Source organism: Rhodnius prolixus, unplaced genomic scaffold (genome assembly GCF_049639745.1).
Source record: "Rhodnius prolixus isolate KJV_2025 unplaced genomic scaffold, Rpr scaffold_3, whole genome shotgun sequence".
Classification (NCBI taxonomy): domain Eukaryota; kingdom Metazoa; phylum Arthropoda; class Insecta; order Hemiptera; family Reduviidae; genus Rhodnius; species Rhodnius prolixus.
The window spans coordinates 10,312,968-10,339,432 of record NW_027411603.1 but is presented as its reverse complement, the minus strand read 5'-3'; the positions used below and the strand labels follow the sequence as shown (position 1 = coordinate 10,339,432).

The window sequence follows — 26,465 nt, the reverse complement described above, 5'->3', positions numbered from 1 at the left end:
TTGCACTACTTCCTTCAAGATTACACTTCATGCTCAGAACACTGACAAGTCATCATTCAGTGAAGAATGCTGTCATCATGTCGTCATTCAAGCAAATTACTATTTCCAAGACCATGAATTTAACATAAACACTGAAATGAACAGAGATACAAAAAAAGGCGGTCATCTGATTTCTAATGTACGGTAATCAACTCAAAGAAATGCAATCTCCTCTCTAGCAAGTGAGAATTTTCTGCGCTCGTTAATGTCTTAACATAATGAGCAACAGATGACCTTTTTTAGTAAAAAAAAAAGAATAATAAAAAGAAAAAAAAATTGTATAAAAATATACATCTATATAAGTTTTTAGAAATAGGGTGGTTCGAAACCGTTTAATGAAAGTTTCAGAATATTTTACGTGAGTAACGCTACCAAATTCTCAACTTATACTTCACGTGTGCAATTCTTTAGAGGATATTAAAGGAGACAACGTAAACATAAAAAAAAAGATGTCTTACTCACTTGCGAATACATGCAAAATTTCATCCTACCTTTTGCTAATCTTAAAAAACTGAAGTTTTCTTTGCAATAACATTTCAGCACTAAAAACAGTACCCATTGAGTGAAAAGAATTTCTTTTAACTCCATTCCACTGTTCCCCCTAAATAAAGGCTTATAGCATGATTCACAGATATTAATGGGGCATAACAACGTTACCAGTAAAAATAGACCATGGAACAATTGTACTTCCACGAACAGGCAAGAACTATATGAATATAACATTTGTTTGGCCATATGGCAGTATCCAGCATGTGGTCAGTGCTTTCCTGCCAAAGGATTACTAAAACACCACTGGTCCCTTCTCTTTTGGACCACAATCCGTAGCCCAAATGGGCTTTAAAAATCTTACAAAACTTTTAGAAATTTAGAAAGATTCTCCATGAGATTACCGCTTTGAATAAATATTGGAAAAAACAGCGTCAACTATTTGAGCGAATAGCTACCATGCGAAAAAATCCGTCACTACAAATACCTGCTGAAAAATTTGAAACTGAGCATTTAAATGAATTACTTAATAAGTATTTTATTAATGAAATTAACTCATTAATAGTTTTATTCAAGATTGTGACGTTGATTTGGAAAATATGTACTACAAAGTGACGATCCCATTTTTTAAAAAAATGATTTCATTTAATATTTAGTACGAAACCACCTAATTTTTGTAGGGAGTGGTTCTTATCCATCAACAGACGGCTCTGAGTTTCCGCTAAAACCAATTCCGGTTGGTTCTTTCAATGCTTTTCTCCCATATAATCTTCTGCCTGCAGATAAATTTATGAAAGAATAAAAGTAACTGTCGGCAAAAGGAATGACGCCTTATTTGTTCAGATTCGCTTCGAACTGCAACATTGGTCTAGTGGGACAAAATACCCAGGCTATAATAAAACACATCCATTGTTTTATTACGGTGTTACAAACCATAACGTTCCAAGACATCATCATATCCATTTCTGTCTTTTACTATAGCTGTTCATATTCTTTAGACATTTTACTAAAAGCTACATTTTCTTAGTTTAAATACTTTACCGACTTAAAGAACAGATTATGTTTACACCTGACCCGACAATAAAGATACGGAATAGTGAACGCTCTCTTAATAGAGCTGCTATACAGAATAAGTTAATTAAAAAAATAACGGCACAGAAAGGATTCCGTTGCACAGTATGTGTACCGATTGCTAAATAAAATTATCCGTTCTTCCATCCTTCGTTAATTTCACCTAACACTAGAAAGAGGAAGTCGTGCAATCCATTCATATTTTTGAAATCCAAGTTCTGCACCAGGTATAACCATTTTAAAGTCTCCTCATTTTGAAAAAGTGAGTTTTTTTGTCTGCATGAGGTATGAATTCGTTTTCAGGAAGAAAAGAAACTACAACAGCCCTCTTACTTCGGTCGTTTGATATCCCCGCTAAGAATTATTGACCTTATATTGCAAAATGGAACTAATTAATCTGTTACAGAAATTTTTACGGTATAATGGAAAGAAGGATACCCTTGAAAACGGAATATGGTTTAAAAGGAGGCGCCAAGGAGTCGCTGCCCCCGGGAAATAACAGAAGGCCGGGAAGGGAATGAGTGAATGAGCTTAGTGTGTAGTAACGAAATTAATTTTCCTCACTTAAGTATTACAAAGCTTTCCAACAAAGAATGTATGCTGAACATCAATCCGACAGATGCCAGAGAATGGAGACATTAAATAAGTTTTTCATTCGTAAGTTTCCTTTGCAATTAGTAGAACTTTCAAGAATTTTTAGTTTTTGTGTTTACATGACGGCCTGTTATAATACAAGATTAAATTTTTTAGTAAGAAAAGTAATAATATATTATTAAGGTAGAAGATCAGATTGAAGACGGCCGCCACTTATGTTATGGTGTACCGCTGCGCTACATAGAAAGTATTGAGCTATATAAAGCTACAGTAACTTTACTGGCCTTTACCTATCAACCCCACAGCAAGTAATTTTCAAGTAATGAGAAAATCTAGCTGCTGCAAGTAATTTAACAGAAATAAACTTAAATAGAATCTAATTAAACGTAATGTTCAATGTAGCAGCAAATAGAGATTTAGAACAACAGATTTTATCCAACTCGTGTGTACGTTATCAATAATTATTAACTACCATAAGTGGCTATTTATCTTACCGAAGAAAGCGTACAACATCATAGTAATTCCGCATTCTTCTGCCTGATACAGTGGCGATCTGACCACGCTTTGCAACAACATTCATAGACATAGACGAATAGAAAGAAAAGTACAACTAAACACCATCTGCCAAAATACACTTCATAATATTTGTAAACTTTCCCACACCCAAACGCTGGCAAATGTACCAATTAATTTGATTCTTAATTAATTCATCTTCAAACAATCCATTTTCTTCAAATTTGGAATTTTTCTAAATAATTAATCCCTATATATTATGCAAGAGATAAAACTATTTAGTAAACAGAAAGAAAACTTTACAAGTTTAACCATCCCGTTCCACAGAATTACCCATCATTAATTTTACTAGGAAAATTTTCAAATTAACATTAAAGGCCTACATAATATTCGAAATTAGAACACATAGGAAATAAATAGTGCAATCTTCGAGAAAACACCAAAAAAAACGGGCAAAATTCAGAAAAGTGCCACCCAGTCCAATTGGTAGTTCCTAAAACCAAATATAGAATTTGAATTTTGTTTTTGCGACTTTTAATTAATGTTTTCTGTTTGATCCACACAAAACACACAGACTGATATGTAAAAACAAAGTTTTCATTCTTAGGGTTCAATAAAATGGATATATTAGTTGAAAATGCAAATGCTTTCTTAACGAACTGAAATAAATTGTTGTAAAATACATATGAGTGAAGGTTCTGTAAATATATAACTAACTAAAAAGTGAACTGAACTAGTTGGCAGAAAGTTGCTGCACTAATTCAGCACACCAGTAGACTTAAATCATTTGAATGATTGCTAATAAATCAATATGTTTGAAACAAAAAAATTATAATGACCCATTATAAAATACTGGTTGGTCAAATGACAACTTAAGAGATCTGGATGATTTTCTATTACTTTCCAAAAGTGGAACCAGAACCAGACTGCATCCCAAACATGGAAAGGGCCGATGTAACGAAACAGAATAATTAATGACTTAAAGAAAGCCGCTTAGTTTTTTGCATGAACTTTCTGCGCAAAAAATTGTATTTAATTTTAAAATTTGACAATGATCAAGAAAACTACTTAGAAATAATTAAACAAAAAAAATGCATGCTTTCAACTTACAATTACTATTCAATAAAAATTTACAATGAAAACGTAACATTTCAGAATTGGAACTTCATTTTCAGATACAGCTACAAAACAAAAAATTCTAAGTAGACAAAACTTTCCCTTCTTGCAATTTTCACAATATTTACGACAGGTTTTCTTAAATTCGTTGGTAATAAATATTTAGTTGCCTTCTAGATAAACTGATGAGAGTGCCTAAACAATAAGTCACAACTTTTAAGAGAACGACATTTAGAGGAGGATAACACTAAGATTTTTCTTTTAAGTAAAAGTAACAGCTGCGGTTAACCAGTCTTCAATAATTAATTTCTCAAATAACTACACAAGGATAGTACTGCTTATCATTCAGGAATTTTCCATCTTTATTTCCACTAGAAAGATTCTGTTTTGAAAGAGTGGTTTTTAGAAACTGTCAAAAATTGTGTAAGTCAGTCAGTATAGCTATACATGCGCTCACTATAGTTAAAAAAAAAATGGAAAGATAAGGACAATGGTTTAGGAGCCTTCACGAAATGACGTGCCCTAAATACCTTGATCAAAAACGTAACTTAATTTATGTTGTTTTTTTCAGAGAGGGGGGAAGTTAAGCTCTTCCTTAAAAACATATTTCAATAAATTTTACGGTACTAACTCATATATAATTCTCATGGGTACGTATAAAAGGCCCAACCAAATTTCTAGTTAGAAGAATATCAGTCTGACAGAAATGCTTAAACAAATTATTATTCTGAACAAAATGGTGAAGTTAAGTAGATCGCAATGTTTTCTAACAGCCACGAGTTAGAAATAAAGCGATGGAAATTTTAATTAATAGCAACATTGCTCACATTATTAAATTTATAATTAAAAGGAATTTACTTCACGCTTTTAACATATGAATCCTGTTGTAAATTATAATTCCCTTCCTGCCTCAAAACATTTCCTTTTCTATAAGTACAACGCAATTAATAAGGCAGTAAGCTGTATGTAGTGTTATTAAATTTAATACTTCACTCACTCAACTGTGAAGAATATTTTTCAAAAGCCACTCACCTGAAACAAAAACAAAAACTGTTAATACTAAACCTGTGTACAAATATAAATAAATAACTTGATATTAATTGAACAAATAAATTTCTATAATACCACTACTACTGGAGGAGCCCTAAATTCGAGAGCAGCTTGACATTGGATTACTCTGAATTGTGTGTAAATTTATAAACATCTTTTTTTTAAATTATTTTTGTAAAGAGTGATGAAATAAATTATTGACATAATTTCAGAATTATATTGTGCAGAATTGGACTTCGCATTTGATGGATCTTCTCTATTTATTAAAGATACCGCAAATAAGATGATGTATCTCAAACATTATAAACATTTGAAAAGAACTTTTTCAAAAAAGCCACGGTAATCAAAAGTTTAAAGGGGATTATGCACAAAGAAGTGAATTATAAGATTAATTTGAAACCATCGTATAAAAGGTAATACTACTGTTAATAAATGACTGTGGAAATCGTTACCGGTAAAATTGTTATACAATCATAATAATGCGGTTGGCTAATGATGGGTAATAATGTTAGAAGATAAACTTACACTGCGGTAATGAAACAAAAAAAAAAAAAAAAACAAATATCAAAAGAGAGTAAGGAGTAAAAAAGAATATCTAGTTTTATAATGTGGTGTGTAATTAATGATGAAGTTCAGCATACTATTAGCTGAAGAAAAGAAATATGAGGCAAAGAAGAAAAACTAGAATGTGAAGATGAAGAATGGATTTGCTAGCCAAGAAATGTAGATGCCCCGACATCTGCCTATAGAAGGAGAAGATCTTGATCTGAAGATAGTTCTCACGATTCTCCCTCACAACCTACAACTTTCTTCTACAGTCTCACCTCGTGGAACCTTAGCTCTCCCATGGGAACAGTCTCATATCAGTTTAGACGGGACGCGTGTGTGAACATGCCAGTAAAAACAAACAAAGATAGTTAACACCTACAAACAGGAAATACGATTTTCACTAAATAAGAAAAAGTACGTACAATGAACCCACTAACGCCCAACATTTGCAAAATGAATTCTTATTCATCCAGAAAGCGCTGCCCTAAGCAACTCCCAAAGTGCACTTACATTAATTTTCATAGGAAAAGTCTTCAAACAAAAGTTACAGATTTACATTTAGTGTATTAAATTTAAAAGCAATCATTAAGGCCGTTTTTAAGAACTCCTAAAAAAGACTGAGAAATCGACAACGTAAAATGGAACTTCTAGTCTTTTGTCGTAAAGCTTGCAGTCAGCTAGAAAGGCACAAAATCAACTTGAGAACTAAATGTCATCCAGATTTGAGATAAACAGATCAGCACACATCAACACATCAACTGACTGACTATCACCACACTGCAGACCAATTAGAAATTGTATCTTCATACTTGAGGGTCAAAATGACATTGTAATATTATTTATTTTTTTGAAATTTATTATACATCTTTTAAATACAATAAAAAAAAAGTTGCAACAAATTAATTGTAATGAAAATGCTCAAGTCCACATGGTTGACTGGGTTCAGCAATCTACCAATGCTGAAACTTTTGCACTGGGTTTCATATTGTAGTAGGAGATGTCTCGGTCATTTCCACTTCAAATAGCGAGAAAGAGTGACTGGAAGTTGAGTAGAGAAGAGATGATGACTAGGAATGAGAGTTTGGAGGCTGTGAAATTAGCAGCAGCGAGACTTCATTAATTAATTGGGGATGATCGTGGCGGATGATATGATGATATGGTTAATGCATTTGAAGTTGCGAATGTTTTGATGAGCTTAATGAGATAATATTTTCATTCGGATGAAAATGAGCATAGAAAGATCTCAAAAAGTGCATGTTACATAAACAGGTTTCTGTTCCGTGTTAACTCAAAAGCGGACATCTGCAAGATTTCCTTTTACGTAACGTTAAAGAGAAGGTAAAAAAGTGCCGACCAAATCATTTTAGAGCTTTTCGATGGCAGATAAAAATGGAGCAATCACATATCACTGATGAAAATGAAAAATTTTAGAAACATTAAAAATTACAATTATTTTACGAGCACAATTCCTTAGTAAGCTACAGCAATAATAAATAACCACAATGGTCTAATAAACATGAACAATAACAGAATCTAATTGCATAAAGCAACTAAAATATCAAACAATGGAAAAATTCATGATGTTCCTTTACTTGCAACATTCAGTGAATAAAACAGAATTCTCCAATTCTTAAATGGAATAACTCAAACGACAAAGGTTTCTAAATAAAAAAATATCTTTTTAGGAATTGCAAACAGATAATCCTGCAATCAGTTTTAAGCAGCAGTTAATTCAAAAAATATTAAATTTTTTTAGTCCAGGAAGAAACAACACTGATGCCCATTATAACTAATTTATTATATAAACTGGCAGAGAGACAGAAGGTTTGTTACAGGAGAGGATAAACACAATGAAGTGAAGGAATGTGTAGCCGTCTCAACAGACACAATGATCTTCAGAGTTCCCCAGAACAACGCGATACAGTTGATCACCCGCATTCTTGCTTCTTTGGGTGTTACCAAACACAGAGAAAAATCTTGAAACAATTGTCTTAACAGTTACAGTTGAAATAAACTTCTACTTGCTTTAGCTTATCACTTACATTCATTAATAAGAGGATAAGGACACGGGATCTAGAGAGCTCTACTGGGTCTTTTCGGCCAAGGTAAGATATACATACGATAACTACTGCATCACCGTACTCACTCTAAGGAACCAGTTGTTTCTCAGCTCAACACTTATGTCAAACATATTATAGACTCCTAATGTCCATCACCATAATATAGCAAAGACAAGGAAGTGGTGGACATCTATTCATGTTCAGCTTTGAATTCAGAAAGGTTGACCATTGAGTGGTACACATGCTGCCTCAAGGCCGTCGCTTTATACGAAGCTCTTGGGAGTTTTGGGTAACATATAGCTGGACGAATAATTCAATAACATTCAGATAATAAAGGAAATACATTAAAATTATATTTTCCGAAATATTATCAATTATTCATAAAGATATAATTATTCTTTTAAAAAAAACTTCTTAAAATGATCGAGAGAAGAAACCTAAAACTTCCTCTCTGTCTTTATGACCATGTCACAGAAGAGTGCACCTATTGTTTCTTTATTTTTCAGGTGCTCATTGTTTTATAGCCAGGTGATAGCAACCATAATAAATAGAAACATTCTTCATTCTATCACATTTTGATAAAGGCATCACAATTCTAAGCAGGTTATTTATTGACAGCATTAATGTTTTTAAAAATCTTGTTGTGTTTAAAGTGTACAGTAAACAATCTAAACTAATCTCAACTATCACACGTACATGTAATTATTCTACATTTACTGCATTTCATGCACAGTTAGGTATTAAGTGTATTATTGAACAGAAACCGAGAAGATATTTTAAATAAAATAAAATAAAAAATCGGCTGTGAAATCTTTCACCTCTTTCACCCACTGCTAAGGATTCAAAAAATTTAAATGATAGCTTTTGCTAACTACATAATAATAAAATTATAACGGGCTACTTTCTTAGCGCCTCGGCAAGTACCTCAGTCAAACAAATGCACATCCATATTAACCAGAAACACACAAACATCAGCAGTAATTGGAGTGAATTTAGCGAATATCCTTTAGCTCTTTAAAACATTCACTTAATAATCTACACTTCAGCACAAATTCCTCCCCACCTACTTGTAGTGGAAAACTCAACTTCGAAAATTTACATTAACATAAGCATCCACTTAATGAGTAAGTAAAAGTTTCAGCGGGGTTGCCACAAAACAGAAATCGCTTCAATTATTAAATAATATAATCAACTGAAGTACAATCCTTTAACTTCTATAGTTCTGAAGATCTTTCTTCTGCTGATGAAAGGACGAGAATTCTTTTCCAGCTTGTAATATAATTGGAGAAGAAATAAATGAAAGTAGAACGATAAAAGAAAATTTAACTTCAGATAAAATAAAAAAAGGAAAGTGAAAACAATAAAAGAGAAATAGAACAATCACCCCGCTTATACAAGAAGCATATTAGATGTATACGAAAGATTATAATCAGTTCCAATGCTTCTTTCTAGGTCTGTATATATAGGTTATCCCTCGGAACGGCCGCCGGCTTTGCTTTGTTACAGAAATGCCGAACGATAGTACTTGTGCACTCCCTTTTGTCGGGTTGATAATCAGGCTGCATACTCTAAAAGCTAGTGCCTGACACCTCTTCGTGATACCTCACGTGGCAGGAAAGGCTAGCCATCTACTACTTCCAACTCTCTTGCCGAAATTCCGATAAAGTAGATTGATAAAAACCCGAGAAAATAATATATTGGAGAAATGAGAATGATTTGTTTTTGTTTTCTACTAAGTGAAGCCTTTCTTGGTGGTGATGAAGTGGGGAAGCCGGTCAGTCGAGGGAATCAGAGCATTATCCTCGGACTATCTTCTAATTGCAGTACTTTTACCATTAATTGGCTCGCTCCTCCATACACCAGGCCGTTCTTACATGGCGACGGGATTATTCACATGTACATTTTAATCAGAAAGTTTTACGCAAAATTCAACTTCACTGTTTACACAGTTTATTATTTTACCTACTTTCCCAAAATAATAACTCCAACAGTGAAGTTCAGTGATACAATGGTAGAAAATATTGCCTTGTTCTTTTTTTTTTATTAATATTATTACCTATTTCTTCAAAAAATATTTAAATAAATAATAAAATCAATAGTAATTGCCCCAAATTCTTTTACATCCACAAAGAACAAAATAAATTAAAAATAAGTATTATTTACTTAATGAGTAAACAAAATAATCTAGTGTAATCACTTGCATAACTTTCTCTTTCCAGAAATTGCACTTTAAAATTCTACAAATATACAGATGGTAGTGGTGCTCTTCAACCCTCTGTTAAAGAAGTCACCCTAAAGTTCACAAATAGCCACACCCCCAAATTCTAAGACTCTAAGATTATCCTGAAATCCAATCCCATTTAAAATTGCTTTTATTGGATGAATTTTTCCAAATAAAAGTAGCAATAGATGTATTATATATTAATAATTATCAATTCAACTTTTAGATTAATGAAATAGTTACAATTAGGACAATTTAATTAAATGTTTACATAAACCCTCCCACGTCAATAGTCAAATAATGTATATGCCTTACAAATGACCTTCAGATAAAATACTGCTATCATCTTGAGGCACGAAGATAAGACGCGTATCTATCTAGCTTGATATATTCAGTCTCACCCTTAGCAAGTTTTATTCACAAGGGACAAAAAACTCGAATGAATTTATATGAATAGAAAAACGTTTTTTTTCTTATCAATGGAGAGGAGCAGAATGAATAGATAAAAAAAAGATACCCACTGAACTGACCTAGGAATAGACACAAGAAAGAGATGTAGTATAAAAAATGATAAGATAAATAGGAAATATTACTTAAAATATCTTCATCTAAATAGCGGAATCCAGTGTAAAAATTCGATCAAGAGATATGTTCAGATATAAGATGTTCTGAAGTTGACTTCCTCAAATAAAAGTACCATACTACCAGGGAAGTTCCAGGAAGAGAGGCATCGGTTTCTAAGCACCTTCCCCGATACCCACCACGGATAATCCTAAGATCAAGACATTGGTTGTCGGCACTCCGAAAGGAGGTACCCAATCCTTCAACCTTGGTAACCACCAAGGCTCTCGGGGAGGGTAGGGAACCGAAGAATTAAAAAGACTGCCGCTTTAGGGTAAACACTTCTTGGAGCCAGGCACCCGCACTCCAAAGAGATGGTAATTACTCTTTCACCACTAGGTAACCTCAGGCGCTCTTTAGGGATGTCACACTGTCCTAACAACCTAGTTCGTTACCTACCATGAGAATGCAGCAGGATGTTTCGCTTGTTTGGTTCTTGACCTATTCTTCCCTTCCTGTGCTACCAATCCTTCGGCGCGGTAGTAAAAAGACACCTTGAATAAGACTGAGCAAACGAGTTGGCCAAGCTCAAATAGTTGTACATACTACTACTACTTCTAAGTCTCTATTTATATTGAGTGAGTGCTAGGGGGCGTCGATATTGTTTGTTAGCAGTGCCTGCAGTGGCGACTAAATCCATTAAGATGTGGCTACAATACTTCCTCCAACGAGCACGGGGCATACATACACAATACCCTTAAAATATATATATATATTTGTTAGATAGAGCCTTGGTGATATCAAACTCTAAAAATACAAATAAGAAAACTTCGCATTTTCGTCTCACTACTTTCTCTAAGAATAAATTACAAAATTATGTAACAGTGTCCCAACGCAGAAATCTAGATGAAGGAGCCACCACCCAACACACACAGAGAGAGAGAATACAATACAAAAATTGCGTCAGTATTTTATGAGTCACAATATAGTGGTGGGGATAACGGTGGAATATAGAAGAGCATCCCAACAAAAGAGAACATACTAAGCAGTAATTCTAACTAATCATCATCAGGCTCACGAAGAGACGGTCCAAGAGAAAAAACAAGTTTGCCAAATTAAACTAACATTCAAGCAGGTAAAAATTAGATCAACAAATACAAAGGAGTATCGCAACTGTTTGAAGTAGGTTGACTGACATTAAGCTAATGTTATTAGCGTAATAGCAGACTCAAACTTAATTTAGAAATATATATAAATTTTGGGACACAGCTTATAATTTGTATTAGTCACAGAATATGGTTACACCTCCGAGACGAGCTTTATATTTTGCAAGTAGCTGGTAAAAATAAACTAAATTTCTACAAGAACAACATAGAAGGAAACACATAGTAGTTTGCCCTTACTCAGATAATCCATTTTTCTGAAAAAAACCTAAATAAAATCAGGGAACTTAAAATTCCTGAAGTTCTGATTCTTAACATACAAATTAATTAAAACTCCAATTTTCAGAATACATTAATTCTTACTAAACTTATGTATTCAAAAAATTGTATATGAAGAAAAACTTGAGTTTTTTGAGAAAATTTAAGTAATCCCCTTGTCCTCCAAGTATCGGACGGGTTCCAAGATGGTACCAAAACGACAAGAATAAAGCAAGAGGGATGTTGGAACTGAGTTTTCAGATAATGCCTCATACAAACACACACATACGAAAGACCATTTTAAAAAATACAAACTCAGTTGATGGAAATAGCCAACGTATTGAAAATTAATGATACCAAGTTTAGTAACTTAAGATTTGACCGTATGTTCTGGAAAGGCATTAAATAATGAATACTAGCGTTCGACTGCCTTAAAACCATATTTAATTGACGATTGCAAGGAACAACTGGAAGATTGTTAGACAAGTGTGCTACAGATGGTCTCGTTCCTGCCTATTCACAGTGAATCCCTCTAGGAGGACATCCCAAATAAATAATGAAGCAAAAAAATATTATAGGCTTGGCCATCTGCCTAACTATCTTTTATTCTTTGGGCACTATTTCACCCTTTTATATTTTGCATTTTTTTTTAAATTTTATAAACTTCTATTATTGGATTTCTTATTCATAATGTTTGGCTTAAGTTTAAGCAATATAATAAAAATTGATAAAACTAACCCGTATACTTTAATAAATATGGATTTTCGTAAAAATAAAAAATCAAACGATACGATAACTCTAAAAAATTACTTAAATTATTGGGAATTTGCAATTTTATTTAACTTATAAAAATCGCAGGAATATCATAACTTGCTAGATTGCGAACCATCTAGGTTTCCCAAACAAAGAATTCAGTAGTCCCGTTAGACCACTTTAGCCACTTTTTCTATGCAATTATGACATTTTGTTTGTTAGCTTCATCTCAAAACGAAGTTTACTAGTCGCGTAGTTATAAAGTAACGTTAGAAGCATTGCTAGTACACTAAAATTGCTGAAATCCAGATTAATCGACTAGCTTAAGTGAATATTTTAAATTTTTTCCTTTTTTTTTTTAAATCTTGAAAACGATCCAATGAATTTTGGATTCTTAACCTATGATGAATTGTAAATGCATATTACAGATACTGTCACAAAAATTTTATTATTGGGAACTAAGGGACATTTTTGAACAAAATAATTTAACGAGAACTTATTGCAATAAATAGAGTTCATTGCCTAATCAAAGATATGTATGATTATCTTTAATTATGTGATTATTTTTAACGCACTTACTGGAATTAATAAAGTTGTGAGTGGAGCACGTTGACTGAGTAGACATGGGCCCCTCCCTAGAGGACTGTAGTCCCAACCACGAAGAAAGAAAAAAAGGTTATATTAATTAACATGGTCATGTCGACGAGGTTTTTAGCTGGTGTGTGTTCTCATCAGATTAACGTACTACATAAAAACAGCATTTAGTTCAAAATTCTCAATTCGTATAAATTAATAAAATAATTCTTAGAAATTATAAAGTGATTTTAGTATCCGTTCGCGATGATGAAATTCAAATCAAACTTGGAATTCTTAAGATTATTTCTTGGTACGTTGTAATTCATTATATTTTGGCAATTTCTTTGATTTCTCCCTCCAATATGAAAGATATGACGGATTTGAAGGTCAAAAAGACCGGCAACATTGGCTCTATTAGGCGGGAAGGAAAAATGATGCAGTTAAATTTCTTTTCTTTTTTATACTATTCGAAACTAGAAAACAAATTTTTTCTTTACTATTCTGGCCATCATAAAGTCTGATTCGATAATTAATAACCACAGAAAAAGGAAGCCCAATAAAACCTGAAATCAGATAAAATTGGGTAACTCAGGTAGTAAAAAAACATGGGAAGAAACCTTATTTGAAACCAGTACATGCTAGTCCAGAAAAGGGACTCATCTCTTAATACCTTGGAGGGGATGCAATAGTGAAGATGACAATAGAGACAGATAGCACCGGCGCTGCTATTATGAACTGAAAACTAATAATAAATATTTTATTTTCCTGTTTATTACTTTTTTCTAGTTAAAATGTTCAAAGTGGTTTTAAAATAGCATTTTATATAAATAATAACTAACCTTAAGCGATTTTCCTTATAAAAGTTTTTGTAAGTTAACTATCGGCGTCGTTTCGTTCGAACACAAACTTTTTTTCTATTTATAGAAAGAACACTAAAACAAATCTATTTTTTTTAATTTTTTATTTAAATTCAAAAACCTCAACTTTAAAAAAAACAAAAAGGAATTTTTTGCTTCCTTTGCCAAAACACTTGTAAATCAATAAGTACTATAAAAAATAAATTAAATTATGAATTGCTGGTTAAACACTCCGATGTAGTATGTAGGCGTTATGAGAACTGTTTGGTCTGTGAATTGAAGAGTACCCGAAGCTCTCCCCTAGGGGCGAATACACCACACCATTGGAGGGGGACCAGTGCATAGAGTAATGTGGAGGGGGATATACACAACGCTCACCGGCAACAACTCTGACTCATAATCTCCCCGAAGTTTCCCCCCTTTGCCCCGCAGTTCACTCTCCACTGCATTTCAAATCCTTTCTTTCCAATGCACTTGGATTTCTACCACAATCTCCTTTCTTTCACCTTTCATATTTAGCAGTCTAATTCCTTCCTTTCCTTTAAATGTAAATATAAATTAATAATTTTTTCCAAATCAATGAACCTCTACTAAGCACTTAGCTGTGGTTGATTTTTCATTATTTTCAAAACTTACATCCCTATTTTTCGCCTTTCCCTCTAAATCTAATATGGCTACACTGTTGCAATGAACCATTAGGATTCTTGAAAGCCGTTAGATTTGCATTTGACCTTTCTCTTAAATCGATTGCTTGTTTAGAAGCATTTAAAATACATTCTTTAGACCGAACATTCTAGTAGTATTTAAAAATTGCGTGTTTTCAGTGGTAAATCATCATCCATGGTATTCTGAATTTGATTTAAGAAATTAACTTTTAAAGATTGAAATGAACATCCACGTTTGAGAAAATCGTAAAAACTACGGCACTAATTAAGAAAAATCGCATAAATAGAACCTCCAATATGTACAAAATCCAACCCTTCCAATCAAAAACGCTCCGTCAAATCGCTAATGAATCTTACTTTCTTTCTAACACTACCGAGATCTCCTTGCTCTCTTTGTTTCTGAAGCTGCAAGCTCTCGCTGTGCCAAGTTTCATGCCTCAGTTTTGTATTATCCTAACTCACTAGAAGTGATTTTAAGTGACTTATTCATGAAAACTATGATTATTATGGGCTTGGCTTACAGCTGGAGTTGCAAAAGTTCAGTGAGTTCACTTTTTTTGTACCTGAGAGAGTAGTACTGTTCCCTCTACCTGCTATCAAATATATTAAAAGGATCATTACTTATCAATTATAAATGGAGGAACAGAAAGTCGTACCCAAATTTATAAAGTAAGTCTGTAATGAGTTGAATGTCCCCCATCGTCCTTCTGTGAAAAGATCCACTTCTTAAACATAGCAGATTTTAGTATAAAAGTTTTTGTTAAAAAATATTGCGCAATGTGAAAGTGATTAGTCCCTAAATTTAGGTCACAAAGTGCTATAAATGAGTTATCTATTTTAGGAAAGATGATGCAACTGCCGTTAATTTATTTTCAAATTTAGGATTAATTTTTATTGTCTAAAATTTAACAGAAATGTTAAGTGACAACACGATTAATGTTTAAAAAAACTAGTTTGAATTATGAAAAAACACAAATGACCGCCCACACACTTACTACATCAATCTATTAGTGGATGACTGCGCTAGATTAGTAGGTCTTAATTCCAAGCAATATCCTTTTTTTTCCATCTGTACTTTTACAATCATAATTTTTATTGGACTCTGTTTAAACAACTTTAGAGGAAATTACGATGAATCAGATCTACAACTTTAGTAAAAATATAAGTGCCTCTCTGGATCGCTAATTAATCAAAGGCCAAGAAAAGAAATGACATGAGTAGGGTTCTCTCCTCCACAAGATTCTAAATTCTTTTCACAATGCCAGCAAATAAGATCAATTATTTTGGGATTTGGGGGAGTACATACTGAGTTTACCCTATAAAAGTATCTATGACAGCATACTCTATTAATCAGAAGTCTCTGAAGAAAACAAGCGATTATCCGAAATATATCAAGTCCAAAATAGTTGCAACAGGAGTAAAATGCCGTTGTCAAGAAACATTATATTTTTTAATTAACATTTTTTATGATTCAGATGTAAGAGTTCTCCAAAAAGTAACAATAACGTTTTCTTCCCTAGCTGTTCTTTTAAATAGAATATTTCAGTAATAGTTCAGATATCGTAAGACTCTACACGGTAGAAGAGAAAAGAACAGTGGACTTCCACTATCAAGCATTAATCTTCAATTGATCACGCCTGGTGTGCTTCCTGGATCGTCATTGCCCGGTGACCATGACTCTGAAAGCCCCCCCCCCTAAAGGCGCTGGATAAGTGAGTTGCTGTTGCGCCTACCTTAGTAAGATCTACCTATCTTCCTTAATAAAGTGAGCTTTGTAGTTGCTTACCTCATTATTGTAATGATGACAATCCCATATAATTCTGAAACTGACTTGGTACACCTGATAGCCTTAATAGCCACCTGACACTCCGATTAATCCTCCTGACGTGGATATTTGTGGCTTACTTCACACCAGATAAGACATAGATTCTTCTGCAACGATGTCGGTAATTTAAACAAAGAAATCTTATATTATTTTTATTTTTTGTATTGATATCCTTCGGATAGAATAGTACATAGCACAGGTATAACTTAAGTTTTAATTTCTGCAGGGTTGCAATAATTTATCAAATAAATGTTCTATCTAGCCTTGAAAGTGGGGGGAGGCAGTCCTCTATAAATTAAGACAGAAACGAGTTGAATGTTCCCCATTGTCCTTCTGTCTGAAGATCTTAAACTATGAGAATGTCGTCACAAAGCACACTACTATTTCTACTGTTGTCCTAAAAGATAGTTACATCTTTCACACCAGTACACCAGAACACTGCAGCGAAATGAGCTACATTCTGATTGTTATGGCCATTCTAATGGATTCATTGTTTGTAAACAAAAAAAAGTCTTCTGTTAACAAATGCTAAACCATAAGCGGTGAAAATCCTCTAAAGTTCGGCAACTTTTACACTAAATTTTATTTTTTTATTTTTGCACTGAACACATACTTTTGGGTTTCTGATTGAGAGTGCCCTTGAAAGAAGAATATAGGCCTGAAGAATGTACAGAACGGATCCAGGATAATGTCCTAACGACATATGGAGAAGTTTTCATAGGTATTTTTTTGAGAAGTCCCATTCATTAGAAGGCATTCGTGCATCCCTAAATATATATATATATATATATATATATATATATATATATATATGTATATATATATATATATATAAAAGATGAAATAGATTTATACGATTTACAGAAAGAGCCAACATTTTATAAACTGGCATTCGTTCAATATTCTTTTCGTTGCAGAGCAATGAAGATATTTAAAGGATTGCAGTAAAAGAAGTGGCTATTGAAGCAACAATATAAGGGAAAAATACTGTTTTAACTATACTGGTATTTCCCCCCTAAGATAGTAAACTCAAATATAAATAAAAGAGCAAAAAAAAAAAATTACTTCATCTCTATATATTACTATAGCAAAAAGAACACTGGAAAGACCCAAGATGGCTGCTTGACAAAATAAAGAACCACCTTTAACTGGTCAAACTTGAATTCTCCTGAGAAAGCTCCTTCAGTGCACTCTAATAAATATTGCATGCGCACTCTTTGGCTTGTTTTAGCACAACGATTTCATCCCCCGGTAGTTCATTCAGATGCAGAGATTTTTTATAGAAAATACTAAATGCACATTATGAAAGACACGTAAAGGAAAGCGTTTATTAGAAATTCCAGCCTCTAAATATTTTAAATAGCATTTTTTGAAGAAGGGTTTGAATATAAATAGAAATCTCAATCGCTTCGAACATTGACCGATTAAAATTAAAAGAAATGAGGGCTTAACGACTAATAACAGCATTCATGAAATATCAAAATAAAATATCTAATAGGAATTTTAAAAAGTTAATTGAAATTTTTTACACACAAAAAACTTAATCTCATTTGAGATTCCCACTAGAATTAGAAGATTAACACTTTGCTTTTTGTACTAATTGAAATATTTATAATTGAATTAACAGCAAACTGATCTCAGGATATCCGCTTAGTAGAAGGTTAATCCTAAAACCTCCTAAATTAGTTTTTGGTGGGTACACAAAATAATTCGCAGAAAGTTGAAAACCTCAATGGTAAAAGCACTGGTTCATAAAACGCGACCTGTCGCGGCGGGCAGCGATCGTCATGGATGAGGACAATTAGCCCACATTTATTGCGCAATATCTCTGACAGAAATACAAAAATTTAGGTGGCCAACTAGAAAGGAAATGCTTCCTTTAATGATTCAGTGTTCTTATTGGTTGGTGGTATTATTATTAGTAAAAAACACCATCAGTTGGTAGTCCTCCAATTCTGTAAGACCGCCAATAAACATTTGCCGATTTAATATTAAAAAAAATTTAAATAATACAATTTATTGAAGCAAGCAAATTTCAGAAGTGCAACCTTTAATAACTTGCACTGAAACAAAGCTGCTTTGTTAGCCCTTAAGCTAAACTTTCTAGAGTTTATACTTGCCAGCTTGCACCTGAGTAATCACAAATCTGGCGGGACCTCACGACAGATAATTTTCCAAGGAATATAAGTACGGTTTAAATTTAACTTGAAAAAAAAATAAGTATAAAGAAGAATGATTAAGCAAATTCTAATTTTACAAATAAAATAAATGCTGAATTAAAAAAGACCAACAAAAACAGCAAAAATAGACAAAGGTAAGGAGAAGTGATGAAAGGACAGTTAAGGCAGTCGACTGTGCCCATATTTAGAGAAGAAAAAGGGGAAAAATATTTGTTTTATGTGGAGAAACCGGAGTCAAACAGACACATTCTTGGCTAGACGACCATTTCTTCAACAACTTCTAATATTAGTTTCTGCATAATTCTTAAGAGTTCAGGGAGACTTTACCATCTATAGTTATCGTCCGTACATATAAAATAAAAACCAGCAGCTTTTTGAAATACTTTTAAATGAAATTAAGCAATAAATTTTAACTGAACGAGGGAATGTTAAAGGTACCCCTACACATACATACACACACACTGACTGAAAGAGAAATGAAGGAATAAAACTCTGAAGAAGAAAAGTTCTCTGTGTGTTATTTGTTCAAGGTTAAAGTAAATACGTGCATGAACAGAACAACAGACTGGCTGCAGCACAGATGTCCCTGCTATCCACCGTGTTGTCAGACCGCAGATATTTATCTGATGCTATCCTCTCTTTCTCAGTAACTTCTCTCCCCAGACATCGCCCCTAGCTACAAGAATAGAATCCCACCAAAGGGATTACAGCTGCAAATCTACCTTGCTTATCTGCTCGAACCAGACACACAAGTACACCTACAATTAGTTTAATTTAAACTAAGTAAAGTCTACAAGCCTTTCTCTTATTTACTGCACTTTTTTAAAAAAATTTATTTTGAATGTGTGACACTACTTTCTCTTATTCTGATTACAACACTTGACGGATAAATTTTCTTCGAATGTCTAGTTTTCCTCACAAAAATTATTCTGGGGTATACACTTTTCCCCACTTATTTCTCTGACTACTCGTAAGAGTCAAGTATAATTGCAAGTTACCGATATTGATTTTTCATTGTAAATGTCCGTAATGAAGTTAAGGGGGCCGAAGTTGTGATTCAGCTAGTAAAGCTGCAGAAAGATGTGGCATAGCATACGAGTATTACCAGAATTTATAAAATACAAAAAATGTATTGTATTATACATATTTGTATAATTTGCAAAAAAAAAAAAACCTGCACAATTCATGTTAGTAAGTATATAAGTACTAAATACTTAATAAGAAAAGGAACTAATCTGGTTGTAAAGAAAATCTAAAAGTGACTGCGGCAACTACTGACCAATAAGACTTTATTCTGTGGAGTAAAACTAAACACGTTAGATCTAGAAACGCACGCTATACTGTCAAAAAAGAAGAAGCAGCTGCTTTCACCCCAGGTGATCAAAGTCAGAAATATGTATTCTTTTGCAGAACCATTTTAAAAAGAAATAAGAGCGGCATTTATAAGAAGACTCTGGAACTCTCAGACTTTACAGAATATTACGGAAGAGCTCTTAAAAAATATATAATTTACATTCTTACTCAACCTTAAGTGCGTATCAATGGAACGGAGTAAAAACCGGAAAAAGAGGTCAAATAGGGAAAGCATATTAACTAGTTTCTGTAAAAAGGAAAGCATTTTAGGTTTCAAGGGCCAAATTCGAATTCTCCTGGAGACGAATTGCAATAACATAAGTAACAATATTCAAGGCAGATGACATCGTGCTAATTTATATTTTTGTTGAAAATTCGCAACAATTCGGTTGACGAATGAGGAGCAGAACTGGAGAGAAAAAGAAAGCGACAAATTTCAAAAAACCAAGATTCTGCAGGTAGGCGGGAGCTAGAAAGTCCATGTAACTAATAATGGAGAAGTAATGGAATTAGGGGAAGACTGCGTGCATCATCCTAAGAGCGGTTATAAGTGGAATGTACACAGGACCAGAAGAATGTCAAAGGATAAAAACCTCCCTAATAATATAGGTAAAAGGGATTAACCTGGAATGTTGCAGGGTACCATTATAGGTACACAAGAGAAAAATATTTCTATAGACCGTGAAAAGCAATTTTAAATATATATCACGATCGCAATGCTTCCTCTCTGGAAGAGAAAGAACAAGTAAAAAGCAGAAAACAATAAATAAGCAGATAACATCTCTCTGGTGTGGAAGGCACGTGTAAAATTAAACTTTGGCAAAAGGAGGGCAAATACACGAGATCAATAAATAAGGTAAGTCCAAATTGGTGCCGACACTCCCACTGGGCAAGAAACTGAAAGATGGAGAGAGTTACTTCCTTATTACTCGGAGAAGGGCTAGCTGCAGACTGATCTAGTGTAGCAATGTCAAGAATCGTGACAATGCCCCATTACGTAGAGATGTGCATACTGGCTGGCGGCATGACTAGGCTGAACACATTTCGTTCTATGGACTAGCATGACTGTAAATCTACAAATTGAACTAGATAGTAGAGTGTATGTCCGTTACATCTTTCACAACCTATATGAAGATTAAAAAACACAAACTAAGTGCTGAGATAAAAGCATTTTACCTTATTTTTATTCTTTTGTTCATTTAACTAATGAAACAATTTCACTAAAAGTCAAAACATTTATCATATTTGTCATTATTTGCCTTGAAAATGAATCACTCATGGTATTGTTTCTTAAGTCCTGTAACGACTTCTTCGAAATTAGGTTAGAAAACAGAAAAAAAGAATTGGTCAGGAAGTGAATGCAATAATTAGTTTCAAAACCAGACAGCAATTTGTGTAATCTTCTTATGGGAACCTAATCGAATCGTCTTTGAGTCTGATAGTCTTTGAATCGCTGTTTAAAATCGTTCGAAGCAAAAGAAGTTACTTTATCGTTGGATTCATAAACAATTATTGAGTCAATGTTCCAAGAATGAAACTCTTCCCTAGTTACCACCACTTACGAGTTCTCGAAACATTTAAAACCTATCATCTTCAAAAGATCGGTGATTACGTGTTTCACTTACGATGGCTGCGAATGATAAACGGCATGTTATAAGAACTAGAAACTAAGCACATGTGCTGGTATTTCAGGCATCAACGAGGTCCAACATCCCCCAAGACTGGCCAAAAATTCAAGTTTAATTTAACTGTATTGATTCATTCAGATCTGAAAGAATTTTTTTATCTTAAATAAAAGAATTTATTTTGGATAACCGGGGAAATGGCAAACCCCGATTCCCTGCCAATACCAGCTGACCCATTCTTCAAACGAGCCCTCGTAAAGTACCCGCCTCAATTTCTTAATGCCCTACTAATGATAAATAAATCGCTGCCAAAATTTTTCTTTATTAGGAAAGTTTATAGTTTTCCTTTGAGTAGTTAACGTAAATTGTCTTAATTATCAAAGTAATGACCCCAATACTTCTTATTATAAATGTGCATATTAATTACAAAATTTGTATAGATTAAAATACATTTTAAATTGCTTAGAAAAAAACTTTAAAAATAAATGTTTAATTGGCTTTCTGATTTCTCTTGACTTCCAAATCTATACATTCTTTCATTTTATATAATTAGATTAATCATTGAAGGACAACAAATTAAGACCGTAAGTGAGTACAAGTTTGTACCATTGAACATATCCATCGCAAGTTTTTGCTATTTCTTGACGGTTTCGGATTATCACATGCCACAAGATATTCATTAGTTCGGTACAGAGAATTTTACCAACGGAATTAAGATTTATACTTTTGTGAAACCAAAAGCTCAAATTTATCTATAACAAATACAAAATCAGTATGATTTTGGTATAAGTAGCAATGTCAATACTGGCATCTTTTTTAAAAAACATCTGTACAACTTTTTCATGAGAGATAAAAAAGAAGATAACATAAGATATTGTACCTTAAAGATTGTTCATTGATGACTTAGGATATCCTTCTCATTTCATTTTTATTGCAAGATTATCCTGAATTTGTAGTAGCTATGGATTATAACTTTATGTGAATTAATTGTAGTAGCTATGTGCATGATTGAATTTTAGTTCTTAAAACATTACCTATGGATTATTGTTAAATGCAAACAGAATGTTTAAGAAGCAACCAAGTTGAAATAAAAAATTAGTATTAGCAGAACTTGTGGCACTTACCTCATTTCAGTTTTGAAGCTGTTTACTCAGTCAAAGAATGTTAAACAAATGTTTAACTTCAAATAGAAAATAGTGTTAATAATACTTAAATTTATACTAACAAATTAATTAATATCAATAACCACAAGCAAGTAGAAACTGGGAACCATTTTGTCTCTCACTTCCAATTGAAATCCCGCCAATTTAGTTGTGACAAGTGCTGAGCTCTCCCTGGTAACTTATTTTAGAAACTCTTTGTTTTTAATCCTTAGCAACATAAACACTTCCTTTCAATCTAAGCATTGCATACTGCTGCTAAAATTTGTTCATGTCATAATGTTTAGTCATTATTAAATTATTTTACTGTGTTAATAAATTTAAGAATACTTTCATTAAGTTTATGTCCGAACTAAAAGGTGGGTAATAAATAGGTTAAAGCTGGTTATATTAACCAATGGATGAAAATTTGAAATTAGACTTCAAGATCCTTTTTGTTTTTGCCGTTATATTTGAGAAAAGTTTTCCTATGATATTAAGAGAGGTTTAAATCATATTTGAGACACTGCTCATTTCATTCATGATCAAGCCGCGCATAATAAAAAAGAAGCGGGAAATGCAACATGTTTTCCTTCCAATAAAAAATGCATATCCTATCTAATGAAAAATGTATTATAATTACATTGTATAAGAGATATGTAGTATAATATTGGAAAGTATAAGTTTACATGGAAATTAACAGAACTATGAGGAATAAAGAAACTGACAGAAAACTTATTGTAATTTTTCTATGACTTAAAGAAAACATTTTTTTTATCACAATGTGAATGAGGTATTGAATATATAACTAGATGAAATCGTAAGAGAAAAATAGCTGTTAAATTTAAACTATTACTAAAAAATCTTTGTTTTCTACTTTGGTAAGGGAACTATCCACTTTCTTTATGGTTCTTGGCATTCCTGAGGGTAACCCAGTCTCAGATAATACATTGAAACACTGAAGAGAGGCAACAAACACAAAAAGCCTGCAGAGATAGTTGATGAGAGCAACTCTTTAGGTTTAGGGTACCCACTGGCGAATTATAGCTCATTATCATGCGAAGTACAAGTTCCCTTGTACAACCTTTGTAGGCAGTCACATTCTCTGCACAAATCGTTCAGGTCGCAGTGGAATTGGCCAGTAGCCACTCTCTTTACAATTACAAAGAGATCTTTCTTTCACCCTTAGCTCTAAACAAATATTTGTTGCTACTAATACAAAATTATTCTTAAAGCTACTTAGAGATCAACATTCTTTCTACCAACTTTACTGCTAAATGTCTAAAACTGAATTATTCTGACATCATATACACAAGTTATTTAGATTTAGTACTTTATTTGAGAGTATTATTATTCTAGTATATTTAACCAGTTTTTATATTCCACCTTTTCTTTGTATTTAGCTTAGTCTTAATTTTTATCTTCAAAATTGTTCATGTATGTTACAATTAAGATATAGTAAAATAAATTACATTAACACAAAGTTCTGACTTAATTTGTACTATCTAATTTTAGTGTAAACGAATGGCTAGTGAAGACACTTCTTTAGGAATTTTGGCCCTAAAACTATTTTCTTTGAACTTAGTGTATCGCTATCAATATGCGATATTGTTCAATATTGAAAATTAAGTTTTCGAATAAAAAATGATTAATTCAGTGCATCTTATTAATTCATCTTCACGCCCACGATTATGGTGTCAAATTTCTTCCAGCAGAATGAGGATACTTTTCTGTTCATCTTCTTCTATTCCCTCACAACTACCAGTATTCGGAAACTTCTGAAAATTCTTCATTTATTTATTTTTTTTGTACATAATTTTGTCTACCATCTTTCCATCTTGATCTCAGCATGCTTTCTCTTTTTGCTTAAGACTTCGAAACTGGCTAGCCGCCTTTTCTGATCCAAAAATAACATAAAGAATAGATTTCCTCTTCATTTCAATTAGTTGTATACAACTGTCGGACCGAACAGTTTTAATGTACACCCATGCTGACTCTTAGCATGAAAGAAGTCTACTTCTTAAAATTCTTCGACCAGACTATTTTGGCCTTCAGTATTGACTGTGCAGGACCCCCTTACTATATTACTAAATACCCCGCTATCTTAGAAGATTCGCCTCCCCCATCGGATGTTTTGGATCTTCCTTACTTACACTGACACTCCTAACGTACACAATGGATAAATAGTCTCTAAAGAAGTTTAAATAGGAAAGTTATAAGTTTGTAAGAGGAGTTGTAAGTAAGCAGACGCGATAACAACCCACAGACGACAACATAACATTTAGTAAAGCGAGGAAATTACAAACGAAAGGGAAACATGACCAAGGGAGTTGCCTGCTGGCTGGCTCTCTTCACCGTCCCCAAGTACCAGGTTTATTTATATTCCCTCCAAACTGAGCTAGTCTACAACCAAGAATGTGAACTAAGAATTTTGTCTATTTCTGTCATGTTCAGTCCAATGCCCACTTTAACTTCAACTAACATTTTGAACTTGTTTGAAACTTGGTATTTAACTTTATTCTACTTATTTCAGTAAACAACTCTAGTTAAACAGGAAATAATAAACGAGCAGTAATTTATTTTTATTTATTGTTTTATATTATATCTGCTATTTTAACACTTTTTTTTTTTAGTTTCTGAAAAGACAAAGTTTTTAACTCACTCTATGCCATTAATTTTTTTGGATATCTTCATTTCTACTCCACTCTCTAACAGCTTGCAACTACCTCAACCGTAGCCTTCGTCCAGGCCTCCGACCTTCTTGGTGGCTTCATGAATCCTGGACCTGGGATCGTTCTTCCTGCATCAAAGTTCCGACAATCACAATCTGGTTGTTTGTACTAATGGCTGCTCTACCTCTTCCTCATTTCTCGCAATGGACTCTTCAAACTTTCAGACCTACTTCTTGCCACCAGAAAGTGGCATCTACTGCTGTAAGTGGTTATCTGTATGTAGTGGTTATCTACTGCTGTAAGTTTCTCAGGTAGCCAAAAGTACTTTTCTGCGACTTCCCTTATGGTTGTTCTGGTGTCGGAACTAAAGACAGACCTCTCTTTTAAGTACTATTTAAGTGATTGTAATGTTTTACAAAGTATATAACGTTAATACAAATTTAATTTGTTACGAAAATTTGCTCAGGGGTGGAAGAAAACGTAAAATTTAGAACTTTGAGTGTTGTAATAAAATAGAATTTTAATAAAATAGATCAATTTTACTTTTTAATTTCTCTAATCACCCTCAAGAACATCTTTTATTGTGAATCTTATATGTTTTGACCATGCAAATATATCTCAAAGTATGCACTCAAAGAATATTAGTAGTGAAATCCTTTAAGCAGATTTGTGGAATATGAAAACAGAAAATTGAAGTAAAGTAATCAAACGGAACGCTATTAAGCCATTTCAAAATAATTGCTAATAGAAAAAGGGGGATATATTGGCAGCTGTACTACAATCTAAGGTTGCTTTAATTGCGCACATAAGAAAATACAATTACTAGTTCTAGATTAATTTCTTTTCTTTTTCTTGATTATGTACAATTTTGGTATGTCCAAGTTGTACTTCCAATTTGTAAATGATTTATTACAGATGTGAGAAGGACCACAGGGTCCATAGATTTTATCCATCGTGGCACGAATATTTATTGTATACCTGAACGGTTTTGGATTTTAATCAATAATCACATCAGTCTGGTGTAGAGCGAGAAGGAAACAGTTTGAAGATGAAATTGTTTGCACCAAACTGATTAATAATCTACATCTGATGGTGGACGACAGACCGAAAATAGTTAGGGAAACAATAAATATAAATAA

At 33.1% G+C, this 26,465-nt stretch overlaps 1 protein-coding gene and 1 long non-coding RNA gene across 4 annotated transcripts in view; both read right to left on the bottom strand.

Annotated features, from left to right (window-relative positions):
- Positions 1 to 26,465, bottom strand: part of LOC141453507 (uncharacterized) — a 192,840-nt gene that overhangs the window by 81,190 nt on the left and 85,185 nt on the right. The gene's annotated exons all lie outside the window — the stretch shown is intronic.
- Positions 16,269 to 23,170, bottom strand: LOC141453521 (uncharacterized). 2 transcript variants are annotated; one of them, XR_012458043.1, is made up of 3 exons: positions 22,640 to 23,170; positions 22,396 to 22,549; positions 16,269 to 16,464 (listed from the first exon to the last, which is right to left on the bottom strand). It is a non-coding gene; the product is annotated as an uncharacterized lncRNA (long non-coding RNA). The 2 variants fall into 2 exon arrangements; XR_012458044.1 differs by lacking the exon at positions 16,269 to 16,464 and adding an exon at positions 22,020 to 22,267.